This window comes from Oncorhynchus keta, chromosome 27 (assembly GCF_023373465.1).
Source record: "Oncorhynchus keta strain PuntledgeMale-10-30-2019 chromosome 27, Oket_V2, whole genome shotgun sequence".
In the NCBI taxonomy this organism is placed as follows: Eukaryota; Metazoa; Chordata; class Actinopteri; order Salmoniformes; family Salmonidae; genus Oncorhynchus; species Oncorhynchus keta.
In genome coordinates this window covers 13302664-13309157 of record NC_068447.1, presented here as the reverse complement: position 1 = coordinate 13309157, position 6494 = coordinate 13302664, and the positions used below count along the sequence as shown (strand labels likewise).

The window sequence follows — 6494 nt, the reverse complement described above, 5'->3', positions numbered from 1 at the left end:
CTGAAGAAGAAGAATGAGTAAATGTACTGTAGCCTACTAGGGTTAACTGAAGAAGAAGAATGAGTAAATGTACTGTAGCCTACTAGGGTTAACTGAAGAAGAAGAATGAGTAAATGTACTGTAGCCTACTAGGGTTACCTGAAGAAGAAGAATGAGTAAATGTACTGTAGCCTACTAGGGTTACCTGAAGAAGAAGAATGAGTAAATGTACTGTAGCCTACTAGGGTTAACTGAAGAAGAAGAATGAGTAAATGTACTGTAGCCTACTAGGGTTAACTGAAGAAGAAGAATGAGTAAATGTACTGTAGCCTACCAGGGTTAACTGAAGAAGAAGAATGAGAATGCGCAAGTATAGGCTATTGCTTACTAGGGTTTCCATAGAAGAATGCGTAAATATAGGCTATTCAATTGCCTACTATGGTTTTATGAAGTAGCAGAAAAGGAAGAAGAATGAGTAAATGTACTGTATAATACAAGGGTTTTCTTCAGAGTGTAAAAATAGACTGAAGTCTAGCATAGGTGGGTAAAAGGGGCAATCTGCAGTAGCTACATCCATTTTTGGACTTCATTAAACTTATTCTTGAAGAATATGACTTATAAATGCCTTTACCTTAATTCAACTGTCCGTACCCCATCAGAACCCAAATATGAGCTTTTTTTCCTCCACTCTTTGTAAACAAAGTAAATGTAAACAAACACTATACAAACACTTAAAACTACAATGCTGATATTATGGATTGTCAGTCCTTGTATCCACAGCTATGTCTATGCATTTGAGAGTGGCTACATTTCTCCAGCCCCATCCCTGAGCATTTTTACCAAAACAAAATGATTTCAACAAGTCTGTAAAGGAAAGTAACGCTTGACAGAGATCTGCCCCAAAAATAACTTTACCTTCAAGAGAAGGTATTGAATAAAACAATAATTGATTCATAGTAAACACATTTGAGTTAACCATGTTTATTTTTACAGTCTACGGACAAAACAGAGTGGTATAGGGAGTGAGCGGCTGTAGGGAGTGAGCGGCTGTAGGGAGTGAGCGGCTGTAGGGAGTGAGCGGCTGTAGGGAGTGAGCGGCTGTAGGGAGTGAGCGGCTGTAGGGAGTGAGCGGCTGTAGGGAGTGAGCGGCTGTAGGGAGTGAGCGGCTGTAAGGAGTGAGCGGCTGTAGGGAGTGAGCGGCTGTAGGGAGTGAGCGGCTGTAGGGAGTGAGCGGCTGTAGGGAGTGAGCGGCTGTAGGGAGTGAGCGGCTGTAGGGAGTGAGCGGCTGTAGGGAGTGAGCGGCTGTAGGGAGTGAGCGGCTGTAGGGAGTGAGCGGCTGTAGGGAGTGAGCGGTTGTAGGGAGTGAGCGGCTGTAGGGAGTGAGCGGCTGTAGGGAGTGAGCGGCTGTAGGGAGTGAGCGGCTGTAGGGAGTGAGCGGCTGTAGGGAGTGAGCGGCTGTAGGGAGTGAGTGGCTGTAGGGAGTGAGCGGCTGTAGGGAGTGAGCGGCTGTAGGGAGTGAGCGACTGTAGGGAGTGCAGCAGGGAACTGAATCAGGCAGGCAGGGAAGCTACTCCCAATCCTGTCCCAGTGCTGCTGTCCCTCTCTGTCCTCCCATGCAGAGCCAGAGCACTGTGACCCACTTCCACCCTGTCATGACCCACTTCCGGTTGTTCCTTCCTGACCTGGCGCTTCCATCTACAGTCTTTGCCACTTTCTGCCACAGTGCCACTGCTAACTGGGCCACTTGTGTAACCAGCCTGTTATTCCCAACAGTTTGCTTTTAGCCCGTGGATCAGAGCTGAAGGTTGATCCATTACGGTCTCTCTCAAGCGTTTTCCTCATTCTGCCCATGCCAATCACTTGCCTGAGAATGTGACCAAGCTGGCGAGGAAACATTAACAGTGGAGTCATTAATGGAGAAGATAGGTGTAATGCTTTGTCAGCTTTTGGAACAGTCATGTGGAGTAATTTCAGAAAGGAAATATATGACAAAAAAACTGCCTTCTTCGTGATCCCTGGAACAAAAAAAACAATACATATCCTGACCTCTAGAGTAACCTTTTGCTGGGAACAAACACTGTTAGTTTTTTGACCAAATCCTGCTGCTGCAGTCCAGGAAGTAAAGTGGGAGGCACTTGCATTTCCCGGCTGGTGTTGACATCAAACCCAGTGAGAGTGACCTGTGTGTTTGTCTGTTTGATGACCTGCCTCCTGGAATGTGTGGCACCGGGGGATCAATAACAAAGCGCTCTAATCTGATGGCAGCAGGATAAAACACACAGGCAGAGTAGACAACAGCACTGCCAGGGACAAGGAGGGCGAGTTGTGGGTGTTTGTTCATTCCGGACAGCCAATTTGGCCCCATTGTGTCTTTGTTGTCTTCTGCGGAGAGTTGGTACCACAGTTTGGTTCAATTCAAAGACACTCAATTCAGGAAGTGATTTCAATAAAACATTCTAAAAAACGTTTGAAAGAAATAGCTTCTACTTGTCAGTTTATGAGAAGTCACTGAAAATAGATACCCTTTTTTCAATGTTTGAATTGTAATTTAAGTTTGCTTCCTTATTTGAATGCCTTTGATTCGAATTGACCCCAACCCCAGTTGGTAGATCATGAACAGAGAATTGATTGGCTACACAGTGGAACAGATAACTTTATCAGGATCAGTATTTAAGATTATACGTAAATAATTTGATGGTTGACACAGCAGACTTCAACCATGACCAGCAGTTGCATTGCATATCTGAAGTGTATTTGACATGTTTCCAAAAAGGATCCGCTCATTGATAATCATCACACAGTATGACCACTGATCAACCTGTTCAAAAAAATGTAATATTCAAAAGGACTTAAGAATAATGGATGAAAAAACACTTTCTCTCATCTGGGCCTTTTGCAAAGACAGCCGTTTATCCTTTACTCCCACCTGGTGTTCAAACTAAAGTACTGCAATTTTCTACAACATTATTCCATTTGCGTATGAGTAATAGTGCATGAACACAGGCAGCCCAATTCTGATAATTTCTTCACCAATTGGTCTTTGGACCAATCAGATCAGCTCTTTTGACAATAATTGGGCAAAAGATCGGAATTGAGCTGCCTGTATTAATGCCTGTGTATTGTGATATATTTGTTTCCCAATCAATTACCCCTGAATGAACTCAGCATAATTCTACATTAGACTTGGTTGATCCTTGCCAATCGTTTCAATAAGCTGTGAATAAATCAAAAGCAAAAGATTTAGAAAAGATAAGTGCTAATGAAATAATATTTGACTCCCTCCAGTACCTGACAGAACTCAGCTCCATAGATGTCGTTGACTACAAGAGGAGAGGAATTCTACAGATCAGCATACAGGCCAGAGGTTGACAAGGTTAGAGGTCAAGTTCATGAGAGACTAGGTGCATTCATTTAACCTCAGCTGGGGCACTGAGTGGGAGGAGTTTGTAAATTGTAGACCATTCAATTGGTCTTAAAGTGACATAGTGAGAAGAAGTACAGAAATGAGGTCCTCTTAACCCAGCCTTCCCTCTGTGCCTTCAGGACAAACTGGTTTTGTCATAGCCATTGTCACCTTCTGGTCCCTGTCAGTAAGATATCCAATAGGAAAGTTGAAGAAGAAATAGGTACTATGTAAACATTGAACCAGGTTCTCTGACCATATCTAATGTATACAGTCCAGCAAAGGTGGCCCGGATCTGCTCAACGACGCCAGGTTCACTGGGAAAGAACCTCTCCAGAACACCAGGTCTGGCCAGTTCCTGTTGGACCTTCTTGGTGCCGGCCAGGTGGGTGCTGATGTCTGGACACTTCACAGACAGATAGCGCTTCATCATGAGGCGAGCCTCTCAGTTCTACACAAAATCACTCAGGGAAGATTATTAGTGTGGAATGAAATGCCCAAATCTAATCCAACAGTATCATCATTATAGATGAACCGGGAAGTGGTCTGTGAATTAGTCTTGAATGTGTACATACAGTACATTCAACGGTACAATGGCTACTGAGAATAGATTCCCAGCTTTAACAACCACAGGTGAAGTAAAGCAACTGGATGTTAATATCTAACCTGTTCTGTGTAGTTCTGTATCATGTACCCATAGCGGAAATATAAATTAGAAACCTCTCTTCCATCTCTGCAGAGAGAATGATAAACAACAAGATTTTTTTTTTAAAGAGTTTGACTTGCTTGAATGCAAACAAGCTTCATGTCAGCGGCATTTGCTACTTGCTATTCACATGAACATTTATATGAACCAGTGGAGGCTGCTGAGGGGAGGACGGCTCATAATAATGGCTGGAATGGAGTCAACGGAATGGAATCAAACACTTCAAAGACGTGGTTTCCATCTGGTTGACACAATTCCATTGACTCCATTCCAGCCATTATTATTATTATTATTATAAGCAGTCCTCCCCTCAACAGCCTCCACTGATATGAACATTCGTTATTTCGTTCATGTCAGTAACATTTGTCAGTAAAACTTGTTAGAAAACAAACACAATCCATACAACTTCAAACCCTCTTTTCATAAGAGGAATATAAAGGGAAACATGGTGCAGTCCGTTTTGTGAACACTCATGACTTCATTGTGTCATTACTGATAACGATTCACTTGACTAATAAGCACCAAAATGAATACAACCAAACGTACTTGTTCCGTAGATCGTTCTCAGTATATCTACGGCCAAAGTTCTTTGGAACTCTTCAACCAGAAACATGACAACATCCCTGCAGTGAGTGAGAGTTAGATAGTTAGCCTTGACAGTTGGAGTTTGAATCATTCAAAGTCAAAGTGATATGAAAACCTTATGACACCCACTTCTCTGAGCCGTAGAGGTCCCAGGCCTTATGCCAGACCTGCAGGTGGGTTGTTGTCTAGAATATGCTTGCTTTTCTCCAACTGACCAGCCCTCTTCATGATGTTGCCTAGTGATTACATAATAATAGGCCTAATTTAGAAAAATGATTCACAGGGGACATTTAAAGGTATCATTTGATAACTAGTTATGTGAACATTTTTATTTTCATTTTTTATTTCACCTTTATTTAACCAGGTAGGCTAGTTGAGAACAGGTTCTCATTTGCAACTGCGACCTGGCCAAGATAAAGCATAGCAGTGTGAACAGACAACAGAGTTACACATGGAGTAAACAATTAACAAGTCAATAACACAGTAGAGAAAAAGAAAAAAAAACATACCAGTGGACGTCTGGTTGTGCGGGCAGAAACACCTCAGCCATCGGCAGCAGTGGTGTTAATCCCTATCTGCTATCTGCTTCAAGGAGGTTCCCATCCCCACTTAGCTTCAGCATGTAGTCTGAGTAATTCAGACCCAAAACTATGGACTGGAAAGTTACATGAGAAAATTCAGCACCAATATTTTTTAGTGTGTGACAGAACAATACCTTACCTGAACAACCTGGCAGTGAAATCGTCCACTGTGATAGTGCTGTGAAGATAGGAGCACATCCTTACATTGTGCAGAGATCAAGCCCCTTAGTAATCTACAGATGTCAATCGGACTTTCCTGTCCCAGAATCTTTGTTTCAGATGAACCAACTGCTTGGTCATACAGCTCTGACTGTTTTAACTGGCTTGAGTCCTGGCTCTTCTTGTCCACCAGTCGGTTGTAGTGTGTCTGTACTGCTGGAGCCTGGTGGTAGGCAGCTTTAAAATAAAAGAGAGCCGCACACTCTAGGAATACTATTATTACATTGTTGCATCTGAGCTCCTCGAGTGTGCGTCTCTCTTTTATTTTCAAGTTTCTACTCCGCTAGCCAGCACCTCGTCTTAATAGGTGTGCGTTTATTTTTCTTCTAGGTAGACAGCTTTAGCCCAGGCACTGGTGAGAGGAAGAGTCTGAACGGTGTTGTAGGTCACCATCTGCAACCAGACACGTGTAAAGGAGCTCTAACACTCTACATCCTGACATGGCTGCTGAACAATGGCTGACCTGCTCATTCTCACCTCTCAGTTGTTGACACTCTGAACTAAATCCCTTAAGCACACCATCTCAGGGGTCTAACCATCTTATAATAGAAGATTCCATAGTAATACCATATATCAAGTAATACGATGTTATAAGCAAGTTTTCTATGGTATTGAGGGGTGGATGAGGACTCATTTCAGTGACTGTAGAACATTCTAGTAGTATTTTACCCCATGATATATGTTATTAAATTAAAGTTACTAGCTATAGCGTTTAGTCATTGGTCAATGACTGGCAGTTGCTGCCATGCTGTCGTCGTCTTGGGTCTGTCTTTATGTAGTGTTGTGTTGTCTCTCTTTATGTAGTGTTGTGTTGTCTCTCTTTATGTAGTGTTGTGTTGTCTCTCTTTATGTAGTGTTGTGGTGTCTGTCTTTATGTAGTGTTGTGTTGTCTCTCTTTATGTAGTGTTGTGTTGTCTCTCTTTATGTAGTGTTGTGTTGTCTCTCTTGTCATGATATGTATTTTGTCCTATATTTTTATTTCATATATTTTTGTTTTTATTCCCAGCCCCCATCCCAGCAG

General features: G+C 42.5%; 1 long non-coding RNA gene across 1 annotated transcript; it reads left to right on the top strand.

Moving 5' to 3' along the window:
• Positions 1-3523: 3523 nt before the first annotated feature.
• On the top strand, positions 3524-6494 carry LOC127912580 (uncharacterized). Its single transcript, XR_008083317.1, has 3 exons — positions 3524-3767; positions 3912-4015; positions 5804-6494. It is a non-coding gene; the product is annotated as an uncharacterized LOC127912580 (long non-coding RNA).